General features: G+C 36.2%; 1 protein-coding gene and 1 pseudogene across 5 annotated transcripts in view; both read right to left on the bottom strand.

Moving 5' to 3' along the window:
• MACROD2 (mono-ADP ribosylhydrolase 2) overlaps positions 1-21,716 on the bottom strand; it is a 2,186,605-nt gene that overhangs the window by 1,687,880 nt on the left and 477,009 nt on the right. The gene's annotated exons all lie outside the window — the stretch shown is intronic.
• LOC308490729 (ras suppressor protein 1-like) lies at positions 10,943-11,593 on the bottom strand (annotated as a pseudogene). The gene has a single exon. The product of its transcript is annotated as a ras suppressor protein 1-like (transcript).

The following is a 21,716-nucleotide window of genomic DNA, read 5'->3' as shown; positions in this document are numbered from 1 at the left end:
CAAATATCTTCTCCCATTTGGTTGGTTGCCTCTTTGTTTTGCTGATGTTTTCTTTTGCTGTGCAGAAGCTTTTTAGTTTGATATAGCCAATTCATTTATTTTTGCTTTTACTTCCCTTGCCTTTAAAGTCAAATTCATAAAATCCTCTCTGAACCGAAGATCCATAAGTTTAGTATCTATGCTTTCTTCTATGCAATTTATTTTTTCAGGTCTTATGTTTAGGTCTTTGATCCATTTTTAGTTCATTTTGGTATATAGTGACAGATAGCAGTCTAGTTTCATTCTTTTGCACTTGGCTTTCCAATTATCCCACTACCATTTATTGAAGATGCTGTATTATATGCTGATCCCTCAGGCAGTATTACTGGGGCCACAGAAAGTGCATCTGCAAACTCAATCCTCCCCTATTCCAAGACTGCAGTGAACTTTGGGCTGTGTCTAGCGGCCCCATCTCTGCACCTCTCCCTTCCCTCCTCACCTGTTGGCCCCAATTTACCCACCTTCAGATGTTTCAATGCTTGGATCTCTCAAATATGTTTGTGTTGTGTAAGGAATCCTTTGTTACATTATAGCTGTTTAACTTGTTGTAACTTTAAGGAAAGAAATTAAGAGGCGTCCCTCATGCTGCCATGTTTCTAACATCACCTGTTTGTTGATATATTGATGATCACCATTCTGACAGGTGTGAGATGATATCTTATTGTGGTTTTTATTTGCCTTTCTCTGACGAGTAGTGATGTTGAACATCTTTTCACATGTCTATTGGCCACCTGTATGTCCTCTTTGGACTAATGTCTATTAAGGTACTAAGCCTATTTTTTAATTAGATTGTGAGGTTTTTTGTTTGTTTGTTTTTAGTGTTGAGTTGTATGACTTTTTAAATAAATTTTGGATATTTATCCCTTATCAGATGTATCACTGGCAAATATCTTCTCCCACTCAGTAGGCTATCATTTTGTTTTGTTGATGGTTTCCTTTCTGTGCAAAAACTTGTTCGGTTTAATGTACTCCCATTTGTTTATTTTTCCTTTTGTTTCCCTTACCTGAGGAAATATATCATTAAAAGTATTACTAAGTATTACTAAGTAATTCCTAAGTAATTACTAAGTATTACTAAATATATTTAGTAAAAATATATTACTAAATATATCAGTAAAACTATTACTAAAATATATCAGTAAAAGTATTACTAAATATATCAGTAAAAGTATCAGTCCGAGAGTTTACTGCCTATATTTTCTACTAGAAGTTTTACAGTTTCAGATCTTATTAATACATTTCAGTCTTTAATTCATTCGTGTTTATTCTCATACATGACATAAGAAGATGGTTGAGTTTCAGTTTTTTGCGTGTATCTGTCCAGTTTTCCCAGCACCATTTATTGAACGTACTGTATTTACCCCCAATTTAAATTCTTGGTTCCTTTGTCATAGATTAAAAGTCCACATAGGTATAGATTCATTTTTGGGCTCTTTATTCTGTTCCACTCATCTATGAGTCTGTTCTTAATGCCAATACCATGCTGTTTTGATTAATATGGTCTGTAGTATAATTTGATATTGGTAGCATGACACCTCCAGCTTTGTACTTCTTTCTCAGAATTGCCATGGCTACTCTGATTCCTTTATGTTTCCATATAAATTTTATTTTTTTGTATAAATTTTGGGATTGTTTGTTGTCGTTGGGTGAAAATACCATTGTTATTTTGATAGGCGTTTTACTGAATCTATATATTGCTTTGGGTATTATGGACATTTTAATTGTATTAATTCTTCCTATCCATGAATATTATATATGTTTACATTTATTTTTATCCTCTTTAATTTCTCTTTTCAATGTCTTATAATTTTCTGGGTACAGGGTTTTCAGTTATTTGGTTAAATTTATTCATAGTTTGTTGTTGTTTTGCATTGTAAATAGGATTATTTTCTTAATTTCTCTTTCTGATAGTTCATTATTGGTGTATAAAAATTTTAATTTTGTATCCTGCTGCTTTGCTAAATTCCTTTATCAGTTGCAATAGTTTTTTGGTGAAATATTTGGGTTTCCCCAAAATAGTATTATGTCATCTGCAAATAATGACAGTTTTATTTCCTCCTTTCCCTTTTGGATGCTTTTTATTTCTCTTTATTGTCTGATTGCTGTGGCTAGGACTTCCAGTACTATGTTGAATAAAAATGGTGAAAATCAACATCCCTGTCTTCAGGAGAATGCTTTCAGTTGTTCCCTATTAAGTATGATATTAGCTGTGAGTTTGTCATATATGACATTTATTATGTTGAGATATGTTTCCTCTTTTCCCAATTTGCTGAGAGTTTTTATCACAAATGGATGCTGGATTTTGTCAAACGCATCTATTGAAATCTGCATCTATTGAAATCTGCATCTATTGAAATGATCACGATTTTCATTTTTTATTTTGTTTATGTGGTGTATCACATTGGCTTGCTGGTATTGAACCAACCTTGCATACCAGAAATGGATCCCACTTAATTGTGGTGTATATTGTAATGTATTTATGAATTGGGTTTGCTAATGTTTTGTTGAAGATTTCTGCATCTATGTTCATCAGGGATATCGGCCTATAATTTCCATCATCATCATCATCATCATCATCATCATTATTTTATTTTTATGTTTTGTAATGTCTTTTGTTTTGGAATCAGGGTAATGGTTGCTTCATAAAATGAGGTTAGGAGCCTTCCCTCCTCTTGAATTTTTGGAATAGCTGATAAAAATAACTGTTAATTCTTTTTTGAATGTTTGGTAAAATTCATATGTGACACCATCAGGTCCAGGACTTTTGTTTGTTGGTAGCTTGTTGATTACTGACTTGACTTCACTAGTAGTAATTGATAGATTCAGATTTTCTGTTTCTTCTTGATTCAGCTTTGGAAGACTGTATGCCTCTAGGAATTTATCCATTTCTTCCAAACTGTACAATTTCTTCCAGACTGTACTTTTTTTTGGAATATAGTTGTCAGCAGTATTTTCTTAAATTTTTTGTAGTTTTGTGGTGTGTGTTGTCAGTTTTCCTCTTTCATTTCTGATTTTATTTATTTGGGTCTCCTCTATTTTTTTTCTTAATGAGTCTGGTTAAAGGTTTAACAGTTTTTCTTTTCTTAAAAACACACACACAAAAAACAGTTCTTGGTTTCATTGATTTTTGCAATTTTTTTTCACCTTTATTTCATTTATTTCCATTCTGATTTGTATTATTCCCTTCACTGTACTCACTTTGGGCATTGTTTGCTGTTCTTTATCTAGTTCCTTTAAATATAAGCTAGATTATTTATTTGAGATTTTAATTGTTTTTGAGGTAGGACTGCATTGCTATGAATTTCGCTCCTAGGACTGCTTTTGCTGCATCCCATAGATTTTATGTCACTGTGTTTTCTTTTTCGTTTGTTTTAAGGTATCTTCTGATTTCTTCTTTGATCTCATGGTTGACCCTTTTACTATTTTGCAGCATGTTATTTAGCCTCCATGAGTTTGTGTTTTTCAATTTTTTTCTTGTAATTGATTTCTAGTTTCATACCACTTTGGTCACAGAAAATACTTGATATGATTTCAATCATCTTAAATTTATTGAGACTTGGTTTGTGGCCTAACATATGGTCTATCTTGAAAATGGTCCTTGTGTACTTGAAAAGAATGTATATTCTGCTGCTTTGGGGTGAAATGCTCTAAAAATATCAATTAAATCCATCTGACCTACTGTGTCATTTAAGGCCACTGTTTCTATGTTGATTTTCTGCCTGGAAGATCTGTCCATTGTTGTGAGTGGGATGCTAAAGTCCCCTAGTATGATTGTGTTACTGTTATTTCTGCCTTTACATCAGTCAAGATTTGTTTTATATATTTAGGTGTTCCTATGTTAGGTGCATAGACGTTTACTAGGGTTATGTCTTCTTGCTGGATTAATCCCTTTATCATTATGTAATGTCCTTCTTTGCCTCTTATTATAGTCTTTATTTTAAAGTCTATTTAGTCTGATGTAAGTATTGCTACCCCAGCTTTATTGTCATTTCCATTTGCATGAAATATCTTTTTTCATCCCTTTACTTTCATTCTGTGTGTCTTTGAATTAAAGTGGGTCTCTTTTAAAAACAGCATTTGTGTGGGTCTTGTGTTCCTGTCCATTCAGCTACCCTACATCTTTTGACTAGAATATTTAATCCATTTACATTTAAAGTGATTATTATTGATAAGTACATAGTTAATGCCCTTTTATTAATGTTTTTTATTTTCTTTTTTGTTTTTGTTTTTTTGTGTTGCCCTTCTTCTTAAAGAAGTTCTTTTAACATTTCTTGTAATACTGGCTTGATGGTAATGAATTCCTTTAGCTTTTTTTTGGCTGAGAAACTCATTATCTCTTCTTGAAATTTAAATGATAGCCTTGCTGGGTCAAGTAGTCTTCATTGTAGGCCCTGTTTTTCATCACTTTGTATATTTCCTGCAATGGCTGTCTGGCCTGCAAAGTTTCTGTTGAAAAATTAGCTGATAGATTTATGGGCGTTCCCTTGTAAGTAACTAGTCATCTTTTTCTTGCTGCTTTTAGGATTCTCTCTTTGTCTTTAATCTTTGCCATTTTAATTATAATGTGTCTTGGTGTGGGCTTATTTGGGTTCATCTTGTTTGGGACTCTCTGTACTTCCTGGGCTTGTATTTCCTTTGACAGTTTAGGAAAGTTTTCAGTCATCATTTCTTCAAACAGTTTCTCAATCCCTTTCTCCCTCTCTTCTCCTGGTATTCCAGTGATGAAAATGTTGTTATGCTTACTGTTGTCCCAGAGACACCTTAAACTATCTTCATTTTTTAAAAATTATCTTTTTTCTTTTTGTTTTTCTGATTGGGTGTTCCCTGCTAGCTTATCTTATAAATTACTGATTCAGTCCTCTGCTTCATCTAATTTATTGTTGTTTCCTTCTTGTGTATTCTTCATTTCAGTCATTATATTATTTATTTCTAACTGGTTCTTTTTTTATGGTTTCTATGTCCTTCTTTATGCTTACTGTCTTTTTTTGAAATTCTCACTAAGTTCCTTAAGCATTCTTATAACCAGTGTTTTAAATTCTGTCTCTGGTAGGTTGGTTGCCTTCATTTCATTTAGTTCTTTTTCTGGAGGTTTCTCCTGGACTTTTATTTGGGACGTGTTTCTTGTTTATCTGGCTGCCTCTATGTTTCCTTCTGTGTATTAAATAGATTTTCTGTGTTTCTCAGTTTTTGCCAGGTGGCCTTACGTGTTATGTGTCAAGCATGGTCCAGTGGCTCATGCTCCCTGATCACTTGTGCATGTGTTTTGGGAGTATTCCGTGTGTGTGTTGCGTGTACAAGTATTGCCCTGTTGTAGTTGAGACTTAATTGCTTTTGGCACATCTATGGGTGGGATTGACTCTCAGAATGACTCCCTGTGAGGATTGGCTATTCTCACAGTGTATGAGCTTCTGTGTGGGGGGTGACCCCTCACAGCGGGATTTACCCTATTGGGCTTTTCTGCCTGCTGAGACCATCCTTTGTGTGTGCCACTTGTGGAGTTAACTGAGTAGTGCTCTGGTGTGGTCTGAAGCTGGCCTTTGGGTGTGCTGTTTCTGGTGTTTCTTGGTAGGGGTTCCCATGCAGGCCAATTTTAGCCTTGCCTGTGGCCAGGTCTGGTCACAGCCAGTAGGAGCTGGTAGGAGCTCCTACCTGGTAGGAGCTACAGAACTATATGTAGTTGGCTGCTGCCTGTGCTGGACATTGAGGCATGTGGGGATGGCCCAGCTGTGAACCAAGTCTTGCTGCCACCAGTATTGGGCCTGGGGCAGCTTAGTAAAATTCCCAGGGCCCCCCAGGTCTGTTGCCAATAAGTCTCAGCCACTGAAAGACCCTCCTTAAGTGTTCAGACTCAACTGGTTGACCCAGTATTGAGAGAGTCCTGGTGATAGAGCACTAGCTGGATAGGGCAAGGTCCCAGTACATCATGCTGTGAGGCTGGTGGATTTTACAAAGTTAATGCACATTCAGTTTTTGCGCAAGTGCTGAGCCTGTGGCCACTTCATAAAACAACCTTAGAACACTGCAGCCAGCCACTGCTTGCCTTGGGCCTGCAGATTACTAAGAAATCCCCAAGAGAGGCTACAGCTCAAGTTGTAGCTGACAGCCTGCCACTGAAAGTTCCCCAGGCTACTGCAGGCTGCCCACTGTGGTAAACACACTTCCACAGTCTGTGGGATGGGGCTGGCTGTGCAGGGGCCAAGAGTGCCCTCAGTGATGCAACACTAGCTCTGTAGGACAGGGCAGAGACCCAGGGCTTCACCAATGTGGAATGCAAACTCCAGATTTACCTAACCAATGCATTCACAGATTTGACCCTTTGGGGGAGGTTCAACATAGAACAGATAGTGCTCCAGTATACGCTAGACATGAGGCTCCACACAGGGATGATGGCAGCTCTCCCTGTAGCCCTTGCACTAAAGCTACACAACTCAGTATTTCCCTTTACATCTTTGGGGAAGACCTCTTAAGTTGCTGCTCCTCCACCAGAGCCCAGGTTAGTCTTTACAAGTGAGTCTGTGTGTTGGCCCTTTAAGAAAATGTCTGGTTTTCCAGCTGCTTTCCGTCTCACCGGGATGGACTAGACAGACAGAATCCTCGCTGATTTTCACAGCCAGATGTTGTGGGGACTCATTTTCCCAGCACAGGACCACTGGGCTGGGGTCCCTGTTGTGGGGCAGGAACCTCTCCCTCTTCAGGGGGGACCTCCGCCACTGAGATGTCCCTCACAATGCTCTACCACTACCTTTAGGTTTGGAGTCAGTGCGTTTCACGTCTCTGCCCCTCATATCAGTCTCTATGTAGCCTCTTCTTTTTATCCTTATTTATAGGAGTTCTGTTCAGCTACTTTTCAGATGATTCTTGAGGTTGACTGTTCTATAATTTAGTTGTAATTTTGATGTGGTCTTGGAGGCAGCAGGCATAGAGTTTACCTAATTCTTGGACATTCTCCCTATTATAGATTTTTTAACTTCAAAGTCCATATTTTTCATTCCTAGGATTTCTATTTGTTTCTTTTTCAAATCTGCCCTTTTTTGACCATGGTATTTTATCATTTTTATACATAGTATGTTAAACATATTTATTGGTATTTTCTATTCTCTTTCAGGATGCTATCTAGCTATCTTAGGTTCCTATGAGGGTAATCCTAATGTCTATTGTGACTTTTGCATATTTGGTGTGCATTTTGGATGGATTCTTCCTTTTTTAAGTAATAATATACTATCTTTTAGATTTATGGAAAAAATTGTGAACATTGTACATAGAGTTACTACATATTACGTTGGTGCAAAAGTAATTGTGGTTTTTGCAATTATTTTTAACCTTTTAATCCATAATTAGTTTTGCACCATCCTAATACTTCACATCCAGTTTCTCCTATTACTGACATCTTAAGTGAATATAGTACATTTGTTATTATCAATGAACCAATATTGACATATTATTAACTAACATCCATAATTTATTCATATTTCTTTAGTTTTACAAAATATTTTCTCATGTCCCAAGATATCATCCAGGACATGATGTTACACTAGTTGACAAGTCTCCTTAGGCTCCTCTTGATTGTGAGAGTTTCTCAATTTTGCTACTTTTTGTTGAACTTGATAGTTTCGAAGTATACTGATCAGATATTTGTAGAATACCTCTCTATTGGAATTTCTCTAATATATTACTCATGATTAGATCAGACTGTCACTGTTTTGAGAGGGTAATAACAGAGGAAATAACAGTGGCATTTTCATTACATCAGATCAAGACTATCAACATGATTTATCATTGTTGGTTGTGACTTTGATTACATGGCTGAGGTAATCTTTATCAGCCTTTTCCGCTATAAAGTTCTTCATGTGCTTTATAATTTCTGATAATGAAATAATTTTGGCAGGGCTTTTTCTTTTCTGAGAATAATACCCTGTGGTCTAAGTGTTAGAAACTTACCTCCAGAGTGATTTTGAACTTGCCTCTGATAGAAGCCCCTAGGACCAACTTTTATGTTAATTTTTTGTGTTTGGGATTCTCAGACACATAGGTAGTATAAATTTAAGTACCAAACACAAAGACGTTGTAGGCTTGGGATGCTGACTTTTTAGGGGAATCTTTCTTATAGTTTCCTTGAGCCAGTGGGTAATTTTTTTTTTCAAGTCCATCCTTCCACTGACACTGTAACAATGTGAGGATCTTGGTTTAGGTGAGAATCTAAGCTTTAACCTCCTAAGTTATGCAATCCTATCTCTTATCTCAAATGAGAATTAGCAACCATAGCCCCATCACCATCGGTACTAACACAAAGACACATACAATATACGGTTTATATTATAGTTTTGGTTCACTTCAGGTTTTCAGTACTCCCTTATTTATGTCACCCAATGATTTCTGTTTCTTTCATGTAAGCTGATATACTTAAATTAATTTTTATTAAATTTTACCCACCATATGTGAGTTTGTTGTAAGAGTTTCTGGTTTCCTCAGTCTACCATATTTTTAGAATCTGGAGTCTTTCTTTTAGGCCTGTTGGGTCTTTCTCTCCCAAATAATACATGTATGAAAAATTATTCCCCATGTTATCTGTTCTGCAATGATATCACTGTTTTATTCAAAATTTTGTAAGTCTCTAGATTAAGAAACTGGTACACTTATACAATGGAGTATTACTCGGCTATAAAGAAAAATGAAATCTTACCAATTGCAAAAATGTGGAGATATGGATGGACCTAGAGAATATTATACTTAGTGAAATAAGTCAGTTGGAGAAAGACAAATACTATATGATCTCACTTATATGTGGAATCTAAAGAACTGAACAAATGAGCAAACAGAAATAGTCTCAGAAATATAATGGTTGCTAGATAGGAGGGGAGTGGGGATGATGGAAAAGGGGAACGGATTAGACAGCATAAATTGGTAACTACAATATTGCCAAGGGGAAATAAAAGACAGTTTGGGAAATATAATCAATAATGTAAAGATTTTGTAGGGTTTCAGATGGGCACATGTCTTATTAGGGAGACCACCTCATGCATGGTGTAGATACTTGACCAGTGCACTGTACACCTGAAGCTGAAGCTAAATAACATTACATGTCAACTATAATTTTATATATATATATATTTAAAATGATAAAATTATAAAATTATATCAACTATAATTTCATATATATATTCATATATATGTGACCATATATATATATATATATATCTATATATATATATATATATATACATAGTCACTGGACACAGGATGTGGAGTAGATCATAGGGAATAGAGTCAATGAAATTGTAATAGGTATATATGATGCCAGTGGGGCAATAGATTGGTAGAGGTGCAATAGATTGGGAAGGGGTGGTTATCCCTTTGTGAGGGGTGAAATGTCTAACTATTACATTGTTTTGTACATTTGAAACTAATAATAAAAAAAAAGTAAAGCCTGGAAAAAAATTTTTGTAAGTTTCAATGGTTTATATTATTAATATGCAAAATAGTTATCACAATTAACATAGAATATTTCTTCACATAACTCAATGAAACATTTAACAAAGATGAGATATATTATTTCACCATAAGTGCAATTAAGATTTTAAAATAAGTTGAACTTCAGCCATGAAAACTTAAGAATAAATGCTTTTACTTTATTTTTCTTCTAAAGGTTGAACACGATGATTACCCAAAGGTTTTGTGTCAGACCTACAAGCTAACAAAATGAAGTATATGTCAGAGAAGACAACCAATTATCTTTAATAGCACACAAAATTATGAACCTAAAATGTGATTATTTAAATGAAACATAAAATAGAGGTTATGATGTCAATGCCCACAATTCTATTTCTAAGTAACCTACCATTTTTATGTCTTAATATTTTAAATTAGAAGTGTATTACAAAATCAAATCATTGTTTTCAATAAAAAACCTAAATCAAGTAAAATATTGACAGATTACTGTCCATAATTCTTATTGTTGATTGCTTTTCAAGCATGAGGAAGAAGAGTTCAACAGCTTAGCCAGCCTACTTAAAAACTTTTCCTAAGGCTTGTCCTTGATCTTATTTTTTTTTGTAGTCAATAAATGATTTATATGTGACATTTTATACATTATTCACATTTGTCACTTTATTTAATCTTCATGATCTGGAAACTGAAAGAGATGTTCACAGGGGAAGTTTGGGGTAATAATTTGACATGAACAAATATGGACAAATGGTGTCCTATGGCTTAACCAAGAGCAAGGCCCCTAGTCGAAGAAGTAAATTTAAAATAATAAATGGTGAAGTCTAGGATAAAAAAACTAGGCTCTACATCGTGGTCAGAATCACAGCTTCAATCTTGAAACAATGGTACTTAAAAAACGATGTCATGCAAAATCATGCACAAAATATCCAGACTCACTTTCCACTGGACAACGTGTGGCTTACTTGCGAGGACCCAAACTCACCACGGCCTTTCTTGCTTCTGAACCTACCCAAATGTCCTCTCCCCAGCAATTCCTAACAAAAAGTAACTTCATTCAATGTCACCTCTTCAAGAGAAGCCTGCCTGGACTTCCCCACTGAAAGTTAATCCCTGTGATCTTCATCTATCACAGCGATTCCTTGTTTCGCAGTACTTATTACATGTAATATTTTGTTGGCTTTGATTTTTCCTTTGGTCTCTCTAACTGCATTGTAAGCTGCTTGAACCAGAGTCCATAATGGTCTCGCTCAGCATGCTGCCTGGCTCCAGCTCAAATGCCCCTTCTCTGTTCTTCTCCAAGCCCTTGTCGTAGCTCTGACTGCTGTGTCTGTCCTCCCATTACATAACCAAACTGGAATTATAACCAATCATTTCCGTTTCAGCTCATTAAATAGGATGGGGATTTTGTCTTACTCATTCTTCCTTCCTTGGTGTCTTGTACATGATAGGGATTTACTTCTCAAATGGGATGACATTTGATCCCTCTAAAGGTATCTTTCACACGACCTAGTTCTGGGGGCAGAATGGTCAGGTTGCTTCCCCTGAATGTGGAGCTCCTTGAGATGAGTAAGCTCCCCGATTTCCTTAGGCAGCAAGGTCAGGTCGTTATCCCTAAGGTTGAGTATCTGCAATTTTGTGAGCTTCCCAATATCTAGTGGCAGGATTTCAAATCATTGTCACTTACTAGATAGAGTGGACGCAGGATAGTCAGGTAGAAGAAGTTTCCGGGAAGAGAATTTTCATTCAAGTTGTTGTAAGTCAAATCAAGGACCTCAAGAGCTGGGAGGTAGCCAAATCCTCGAGGCAAAGTGTTTAGTCGGTTCATGCCAAGATTCAGGTGCTTGAGTTTCTTCTGAAGGCTGCTGATCTATGTGGGCAGCTCCTCAATCTGGTTGTTAAAAAAGTTAAGCATTTCCAAATTCTTCAGTTCCGCTATGTTTGGTGGCACGGTTGTTAGCTTGTTGTGGCTGAGGAGCAGTTGTGTGATGTAGGAAAAGAACAATAGCCCATTGACATCCAGCATGTTGGAGATGTCAAGGTCACTCATGTTCACTTATGGCTGGTTCTTCTCCTGGTTCTCCTCCACCAACTTTTTCTGAGACTTGGACATGATTGTGGAGAGCAGCACCTAACAGGTTGGGTGTGAAAACAGCAGGGTTTCGCAGGGCACACTATCGTGGTGAGACAGGTGCCGACAGACGCAGCTAAAAGCACTCTCAAATGAGGCTGCTCTCTGTCCCGGCGCTCGGCGCAGGAGTACTCTGTGCCACCCTCATTTGCACGCCTGGCCCGCGCCCAACAGATCCTATTCTTAATGAATGTCAAATCTAATTAACTGGAACATTAGCACTTTGAAGTTTGCCAATAGTTTTGAATAAAAAAATCAATAATGACAATAGTGTTTCCTATTGAAATTTATAACTGGTTAAATACCTACAATATGACAAAATATAAATGAGACAGTCGTCTTTCACTTTCCATGTAATCCATGGAATGCATGCAAATTTTCTGCATTTCATTTCCCCATCTATACAAATAACATTATTGTCTTTAGCTCCCAAAATTCAAAGAACATAATGACAGTTTCAAAGAAATTTATGAGATCCTGGCTATATAAACTTTTTAGAAATAAAAGTAACACAATGCTTATAATAATTATTCTATAAATATGTATATGATCCTCAGGTTGCCTGCTGTAAGCATTTTTAAAGTTGTTTTGTTTTGTTTTTTGTTTTTTCATTTAGGGAACATCTAAAGATTTTTAAAAATTATCTTTCCAGAGCAAACTGGTCAAAACTGAATTATCTAAACATTACAAATCCAGAATGAGAAATAGTAATAACTCAAAATTAAAATCAAATACCTACTATATGTGGTAAAAGCTGCCAGGGATGTAAAAATGAGTGATAAACTCTCTGTTCTCTGTATTTATGCTCATATGAGGGTTCAATCAGCTATGGCCAGAATGAGAAAGGGATTTAGTCTGCACAGGGTTGCCTCTTTGACAAGGTTTTTAGATGAGACAGTTCTACTTAGAAGGGAAAATAGGTATGCAGTCAATATGATAAACAACTTTAAAATTTAGCTTTAGAGCAGAGGAATCATGGTAACCATTCCATCATGGTTAGAGGTGGAATAAACAAGGCATGTTCTTGGAATGGCAATTCACACAGAGACATGGCCTGGATTTTACATCTCTCTCCTTCCTCTACCAAGAAGCATATGGAAGGCTAAATGACAAATGACAGACAAGATTAGCACAACCAGGGCTGGGTCAAACTTCTAAAAATAGAACTAGACCAGCTCATGTGGAATGAGAAAAAGATACACTAGAAATCCAACTGGGGCAGGTAGCTGTAGATTTAGTACCTAGATTGAGATGCAAATGAGGTAATCAGAGCAGAAAGCAAGGCAGCGAGCTTGTGTTGGTGATGACCACCAGATTTTGCCCTGGTTGTTCTGATGGACATTGGCTGCCAACACACTAGCATCAGAGTCCCCATCTTCAGTTCTAACACTGTTCAGTCCGTTTTAAGTGGCAGGCCTGAATGGTAAGAGTAAACTGTTTAACCAAGGTTTTGATAACATGACTGCAGAAAAGTGAAAAGGATGATTGAAGCAGAGCTGGATACCTATAAGATATCTATATCAAACTTACAGGAAATATAACTGAATGGGTCATTTCCTTCCGCTCCTAGCAAGTGCTACTCATCCTCCAAGATTGCTCCAGTATCACCTCTTCTGGGAAGCCTTCTCTGACCACTCCAAGATGTTGACTTCATCTTCTCTGCTGCATTTTTCCTATGTTAAGAACCTTTCTATTTCTTAAGATATTAATATGCAAATAAATATTTATACCTCCAACTGCACCTAATTATAAGAATCTTTGCTAATTCAATGTTGACACTCGTACAGAAGAAATAATACATGATGTTGACTGAGAAAGAGAAAGAGGAAAGAAGATTAAAAGGAAGGAAAGAAAGGAAAAAGAGAGAGAAGGAGGGAGGGAAGAAGGGAAGGAGAGAGGACAAAGGTAGGTTGGTTCGGTATGTAACTGAATGTTGTTGGACCTGGCCTGGCTCCTGGTCCCTGCATCCCTCTTCCCCTTGCCTTCCTCACATCCAGGCCTCCTGATCTCCCCTAGCAGGCCTAACCACCTGCAGTGCCCAGGATCAATCCCACTTGAGGAGGTCAAGATGTAAGCCTTATTTTCTATGGTTTAGCATCACATCCCTTCCTTCCACTCTGCTCCTAAGACAAATCAGGCCAGGGCTCCTGAGTTTTTCTTGCCATGCTTCTCTCTCTCAGGACTGATAGACTATTGCTACTCTCCAGGCCCATAGCTAGGACCCATCCACCTGCTGAGCATTGCCTAACTCACTGCTAGACATGCTTGCCTGACTCTCTCTAGGGGCAATGCCCAAGGCTTTAATTGGCCTTGGTCCCTCACTGCTGACCATTATCCTAGATTCTTCCCAGCATACCAAAAGGCATGGCCAGACCTCAAGGGTTAACAAGAGTAAAACACTATGGGGATTTTGAGCAATGGAGTGATTGATATATGCCAGGAGAAAACTGTGAAGGGAGGGTAAGAAGGCACTCCACACTTCTTGAAAATGGCTATTATTAACAAGACAAGTAATAACGAGAAAAAGGAACCTTCATACACTGCTGGTGGGAATGTAAATTGGTACAGCCACTACGGAAAACAGTATGGAGGTTCCTCAAAGAATTAAGAACAGAATTACCATAAGACCCAGCAATCCTTCTTCTGGGTATCTACTCCCAAAATTTGAAAACATATATCCATAAATATATATGTACCCCTATGTTCACTGCAGCATTATTCACAGTGGCCAAAACCTGGAAACAACATAAGTGTCCTTTGATAGATGATCAGATAAAGAAGATATGGTACATATATTACTCAGCTATAAGAAAAGATGATATGCTGCCATTTGGGACAACATGGATGGATCTTGAAATTATCATGCTAAGCAAAGTAAGTCAGACCGAAAAAGTCGAGACCCATAAAACTTCACTCATAGGTGGGATATAAAACTGAAAGCAACAAATGAACAAGACAAACAAACGAAAACTCATAGACACAGACAACAGTTTAGTAGTTACCAGAGAGTGGTAGAAGAGGGTAAAGGGGGTCAAATATATGGTGATGGAAGGAGAACTGACTCTGGCTGGTGAACACACAATGCAATATATAGATGATATATTATAGAATTGTACACTTTAAACCTATATACTTTTACCAATCAATGTCATACCAATAAATTTAACAAAAATTTAAAAAATAAGTAATTTATGAAAGCATTCCCACTTATGCACTCTAAAAAAGCACTCATACGTGTTGCTTTTTATGTTAGGAATTCTTGGTAGCAACTCAATTTTATGTGTGAAAAGAATACTTTTCAGGATATTTTTTCTGCTTTTTAAAGAAGGAACAGATGCCTGATGCCCATTATATTGATATTAAACTAGCATATTAATTAAAAGATCCATGCAATGAAATTCCTTGGAATACCTGATAGTACATGAGGACTTATAGCTTGCTCAGATAATTCATCCAAACAGGGACGGTGAAAAGGAGTGTGTTCACTGCCAAATCAATAATCAAAACTGATACACAGAAGTTATTGAATTAGTGTATGTTGAATAAATGACTGGCGATACACTGATGGTATCTATTGTATAACACCAAATAGTTTTATGATTTCAGTGTTTTTGAAGCATGTATTTTGGCATCTCACACAAACTGCCTTAATATATATACATTAATAACAAAAAAATAGTAGGAATTCTCTCTGCAAACAGAACAGTCCAAACAGGAAAGGAGAGAGTTTAGAGAAGCAGTAACTAATCCCAGGCCACTGAACCTTGTCAATTTGAAGGCCCACATTAAGGAGCACAACAGCAAGAAGCCTTCAGAGATGGGGAAGGTCCGAATTTATGCTAGTTTCTTTCTCATTCTAGAAAAATGGCCTTTCATGCATTCCATCTGGGGGTGAGCATTTATTTAGTGGTAGTTGCTTACCCTTGGAGTTTTTAAAATTAGCCTGCCACAGAATCACCACAAGGATATGGTATAGAATTATAGTATTGATACAAATATATGTTTTACATGTGTGTGTATGTATATACTGGGGGTGCCAAAAAAATGTATACAAGTAGACACTTTGGTCAAACAGTAGTTCACCGTAATCAGAAGTGTCTGGATGTTGATGGTAACCACTTTGAGACCTCTTGTAATTGCAGTCAAATGTGACTTGTATTGAATACTTGTATTTGACTTGTATTTGAATACAAGTCAAATGTGACTTGTATTTGAATACAAGTCAAATGTGACTTGTATTCATCTTTTGTTATCAGTGTATATTGAGTATTACAATTTTAATACAGTTTTTTCCTTTCTTAAATGTGTAGACATTTTTTGGCACCCTCTGTATATGTGTATACATGTGTACACACACACGATTAAAACAACAGTCCTACAAAGTTATAAAAAGCCAACCTTAAATTGCCACTCTGCCAGGAAATGCCATTTTAAATGTCTAATATTATGCCTCAGGCTGCAGCACTCAGGAACATTAACACATTCAAAGAGGGGGAAAATCCCGTAAACAAAGTCTTGTTTGGTTCTATGAGCGGATTGTGGTCTTATATTAATTATTGTACAATGAAAAGGAAAAGACATTATCTAAAGCAAGAGATTGTAAATTTTATTCCAGTCTACTAAGTAATTATTGGAAAGGAACTGAAGAATTAGCTCTTTAATTATTATTTTTTCTTTCTAATTCTTCTTGAGAAATTTAAGTCTGGCTGCAAACATTTCTTTATTATGATTATTACCTATATATTCTAAGAGTACAAAATTGCTGGACTTTGTTCATATAAATTTTCTTATTACAGATGAGTGAACATGTATTTAAAATACAGTGTGTTCTAAGAAGGAATCTCAAATACACAAAAAAAGGCATATGGATCTGGGCAGCAAATCCAAAGGTACAAGAAAGTGCCATTCCGTGTACTTCAAATTATTAATTGAGTTTAAATGTTGTGAAAATAAGCCAAGGAAAGCATCATCCATATCTCAGCTGTATGTTTTCCTACCCTCTCATTAATTCTTCCTGGTGTAATCAAAGTCACCTACCTGTGCACAGAAAAAGCACATCTGAAGAGCAAAGATATTACAAATCACAAAGCAAAGGCAAAAAACCCCTAGAGTGTGAGTCAAGAGGCTGTCTTCACCCAGCCTTTGCCTTTATAAGCTGTGTATCTTTGACGAAGTCACCAACTCTCCCTACGTCTCATTCTCCTCAACCATTAAAGTAATATTAATAATAATAATACATAATAATGCTGATCGCATTTGAGCACCGTGGCAGAGATAGTGCTATACATTTAGCATATCATTTCCTCTTTCTTGGAACTCTAGAAGAATCCATTCTTCCTAGCCTTCCTTGTAATTATGTTGGGGGTCACTTTCTGAATTCTGACCCATAAAACATAAGCATAAGTGACGTAAGCCATTCCCAAGGTGGTCTCTAAACATATTCTACAGATCTTGAGCTGTCTCTTCCTGTTCTGTGAACCTTAGCTGCCACATACCACGTGGTGTAGCTACAAGATAAGGAAAGAGCCTGGGTCTCTGTGTCACCAACTGTATGAAAGCCTAAATAGGAGAGCCACCAATCCTACTCAGATTATGAGGTGAGCAAGAAATAAATCTTACTTTATTAAGCCGCTAAGGTGTTTTTGTTTTGCTTTGTTTTTTTTGTTTTAGTTTGTTTGTTTGTTTTTTTGTTTGTTTTTTACCACAGCATAATATAGGACTAATAAAAGGACTAAGTGAGAAAATAAAATGTACTTGTTTTATAGATCTGTGTGCCATACATCTATATAGGGTAGTATTGGTAGCAGTGATGGAAAGCTTGTAAAAAATTAATAGAAATTCTAAAGTTTTTTTTTTTTTTTTTTTTTAAGGTGTAACGAGGTTATTTATTTGAGATTTTTCTTGTTTCTTGAGATAGGCCTGTAATGATATAAATTTCCCTCTTAAAACTGCTTTCGCTGCATCCCAAAAATTTTGGTACAATGTATTTTCATTGTCATTTGTTTCTATGTATCTTTTGATCTCTCTTCTAATTTCTTTTTTGACCCAGTCATTCTTTAAAAGTATGTTGTTTAATCTCCATGCATTTGGGTTTTTTCCTGCTTTCTTTTTGCAGTTGATATCCAATTTCAAAGCCTTGTGATCAGAGAATATGCTTGGTATGATTGCAATCTTCTTAAATTTTCTGAGGCTGATTTTATGTCCCAATATATGGTCTATCCTTGAGAATGTTCCATGTACACTCGAAAAGAATGTATAGTCTGATGGTTTAGGATGAAGTGCTCTATATATGTCAATTATGTCTATTTCATCTAACGTGTCATTTAGGGCTGCTATTTCGTTATTTACTTTCTGTTTGGATGATCTCTCCATAGCTGTCAATGATGTATTTAAGTCCCCTAGTATAATTGTGTTTTGGTCAATTTCTCCCTTTAGTTCTGTTAGTAGTTGCTTAGTATATTTCGGTGCTCCCTGATTGGGGGCATAAATATTGATGATTGTTATGTCTTCTTGTTGTATAGTCCCCTTTACCATTATGAAATGTCCATCGTTGTCTCTTGTTATCTTTTTCACCCTGAAGTCTGTTTCATCTGATATCATTATGGCTACACCTGATTTTCTCTGGGTACCATTTGCTTGGAGTGTCAATTTCCACCCTTTCACTTTGAGTCTATGCTTGTCCTTGTAGCTGAGATGTGTCTCTTAGAGACAGCATATGGTTGGGTTTAATTTTTTGATCCAGTCTGCTACTCTGTGCCTTTTTATTGGTGAGTTCAGTCCATTTACATTTAGGGTGATTATTGATATGTGAGGATTTCCTGTCATTCTCTCTTTAGTGTTCTGGTAAGGCCGTGTCTCCATTGTTTCTTTGCCTTTTTGCTGTTGTCTGTTATTTCTGTGTGGTGGTATTCAATGATGTTTCCCTCTGTTTCTTCTTTTATTACAGTATATATTTCAGTTCTGGATTTTTTTTTTTTGAGTGGTTACCCTTAAGTTTATGTAAAAAAAAGTTTGATATTTAGAGTATTAAATTTTCTTCAGCACGCTTACTTTCTCCATTCCCATATTCCGGTTCAGGCCTTTACTCTCCCCCTTTTTATGTTTTGGTTACCACAAATTGTCCCTGTTGATGGTGGTCGAATGGCCTCCTTTAGTATTTCTTGTAGTGCAGGTCGTGTATTAGAAAATTCCCTCAGCTTCTGTATGTCTGGAAAGGTCTTTATTCCTCCTTCATATCTAAAGGATATCTTTGCTGGATATATTATTCTTGGCTCATAATTTCTCTCTTTCAATAGTTTGAATATTTGGTTCCACTCCCTCCTGGCTTGTGGAGTTTCTGCTGAAAAATCTGATGATAATCTAATGGGCTTTCCTTTGTAGGTTACCGTCTTCTTTTCCCTGGCTGCCTTGAGGATTCTTTCTTTGTCGTTGATTTTAGACAGCTTCAATACAATGTGCCTTGGTGAAGGCCTGTTGGGTTGAGGTAATTAGGTGTTCTATTTGCTTCTTGGATTTGAGGATCCAGTTCTGTCCAAAAGTTTGGGAAGTTCTCATCAACAATTTGTTTGAATATATTCTCTGTTCCCTTCTCTCTTTCTTCTCCTTCTGCTATGCCCATTATTCTTATATTGCTCTTTCTGATAGAGTCAGAAAGTTCTTGTAGAGTTCTTTCATTTCTTTTAAGTCTCAAGTCTCTTTCTTCTTCCATCTGTGTAATTTCCAGGTTTCTATCTTCAATGTCACTGATTCTTTCCTCCATCTGGTCAACTCTACTACCTAAACTGGTTATTTCATTCTTAATTTCTTCTATCGAGTTCTTAATCTCCAGAAATTCCATTTGGTTCTTTTTTAAAATTTCAAATTTCAATCTCTTTCATAAAATGCTCATGTTGTTCTTTGATTGTGTTTCTGAGTTCATTAAATTGCCTTTCTGTGTTTTCTTGCAACTCGTTGAGTTTTTTCAGAACTGCAATATTGAATTCTCTATCATTTAAGTCACATATTTCCATATCTTTAAGTTCCTTTTCTGGAGACTTTTCAGTTTCTCTCTGAGATATCTTGTTGCCTTGGTTATTCACGGAAATTACTGATTTATTATTTCTCTTCCTAGACATCTACAGGAGTGGCTTCTGCAACAGGTTGATAGGAAGAGGTCTTTCTCTTGTTTTCCAGTACTTTTTGGTAGAATGTTTTATTTTCTCTCCAACTGCAGCCTGTTTTTTTCCTCTCTCACACAGTAGTCTGTTTTCTCTGCACTATTCCAGCTTCTCACACAATGGGGGGATTCCCTGGGAGACAGCCTTCTCCTCTGTTAACAGTTTGCCTGGGTCACAGGGCGCCATGTCCCTGTGGGGGATGCGGAGAGCTTTTGAAGTTCCAAAGCTCTCTCTAAGGTTTTTAACATTATACCTTTCCATAGGTAATGTAAAACCTTCTGAAAGGTAGTATCCAATCACTATAGACCAGCCACATAGTTACTTAAGAAATTAGTATATGTATCTGCCTTTAACAAATCTAGTAAATATAAACAGAGATGATCCATGTTACCAAGCATTTTAACTGAAATGACTGCATAGTTGTTACCTGTCACCTATGTTCATTACAATGAACTGTAGTCTGACACTAAGTTCCTAGAAAAAGTGACCTTTGGCCCAAAGACAAAAATTCACACAGATGTGAAGTGAATTTTTAGGAGACCTCTCTTCCTGGTTATAAGAACTCAGAAAAGAACAGCAAGATGCTAATATTTTATGAACAGTAAAATTTTATATACACTGATTTTTGTCTAAATTTCAAGTATAACTTATGTAGAATTTGGAGAAAGCCCTTCTGAGGAACTGAAAAAATGGCACTTAAGGTACAGTATTATTGTTTTATGTGGTGTCAAATTTTCTTGATCAAATTGTTTAGTCAATCAAAGAACTATTCCCTTTAGAAGTTTTTGAAGATATATTAATTCAAGTTAATAAAAAGAAGCCTTGATTAAATTCAAGAGAATTACAGCAATTCAATTGCTCCTTATTGGATGATTATTAGATGTTACCTTAAAATATTACTGACAGGATTAAAATGATTTGTCATATAATCAGAAGGCAAAAAATCAGTTCAGATAAGGCTAAAAATATTCCGTACATTTAATTTTTAAATACAGCTTTCCAAAAATCAGACATGTAATTCAGAGCAATCTTGATGATTCTAGAAGTGCGTAAATGAATTTGAACCTGTCAATGAACTACTTGAACAGAAGAAATTACAGCCATCTTAAATACTTGTAATTTATCTTTATGATGATACCAAGCCAGTAATTTCAGGATTCAGAAATTAGAAATTATGGTGAATAACTGCATTTAGCAAAATTAACCATCAAGAGCAGGACAGTAAAGTATATACTTTAGGTAAACAGAAAACTTGAGTTTGGCTATTCTTAAATGTCTTCCCATTGCCAAAAATTCACAGTGTGTCTCTCACACAGGTTAGAGGAACCATAAGGAAATATAGGACAAGTCACTAGAGTTAATTCTATAAATACCCACTATGTATACATATATAGAAACAAGCAGCTTGATAAGACTTCATGACAGTAACTAGCCTGTCTTCCCACTATAGCAGGGACTACTCATTGCTTACCAAAACCTCCACCCTCCACTTCCTCCTTAGAAAACAGAACACTTACATTTTTTGATAAACATATTGCTTCCTGGAATAAAACTACATGCATCCATGAATGAACATTTGATCAAGTTCAAAGATAATCTGGGACTTCAGGGAAAGCTGTTTAAAGAAAACTGACTCATCTTTTAGGGACTACTTTTTTTTTTTTGTCTCTTTTTACTCCTCTTGAATCCCAAATTTATGGTGGCTAGAGCTCCAGGAGCCATCATGGATTCTCAGTTCCATGCACTAGGAAGGAAGAGAAGTAAGAGCCTGAGTGCTTGATGACACCATGGAATTACCACATAACCCTTCTAGTTTACATCTAGACTACTTTCACATGAGTCAGAAGTATATTTCTATCTCCTGTAAGTCACTATTATTTTGGGATTTTCTGCTATGGGCAGCTAAAAGTGATTTTAACTAATATAATTAGTCAAACCAGTTTTTAAAA

The sequence above is a fragment of the Rhinolophus hipposideros genome, assembly GCF_964194185.1.
Source record: "Rhinolophus hipposideros genome assembly, chromosome: 22".
Classification (NCBI taxonomy): domain Eukaryota; kingdom Metazoa; phylum Chordata; class Mammalia; order Chiroptera; family Rhinolophidae; genus Rhinolophus; species Rhinolophus hipposideros.
Note: the sequence above shows the minus strand (reverse complement) of the source record. Positions and strands in the feature narration are given on the sequence as shown.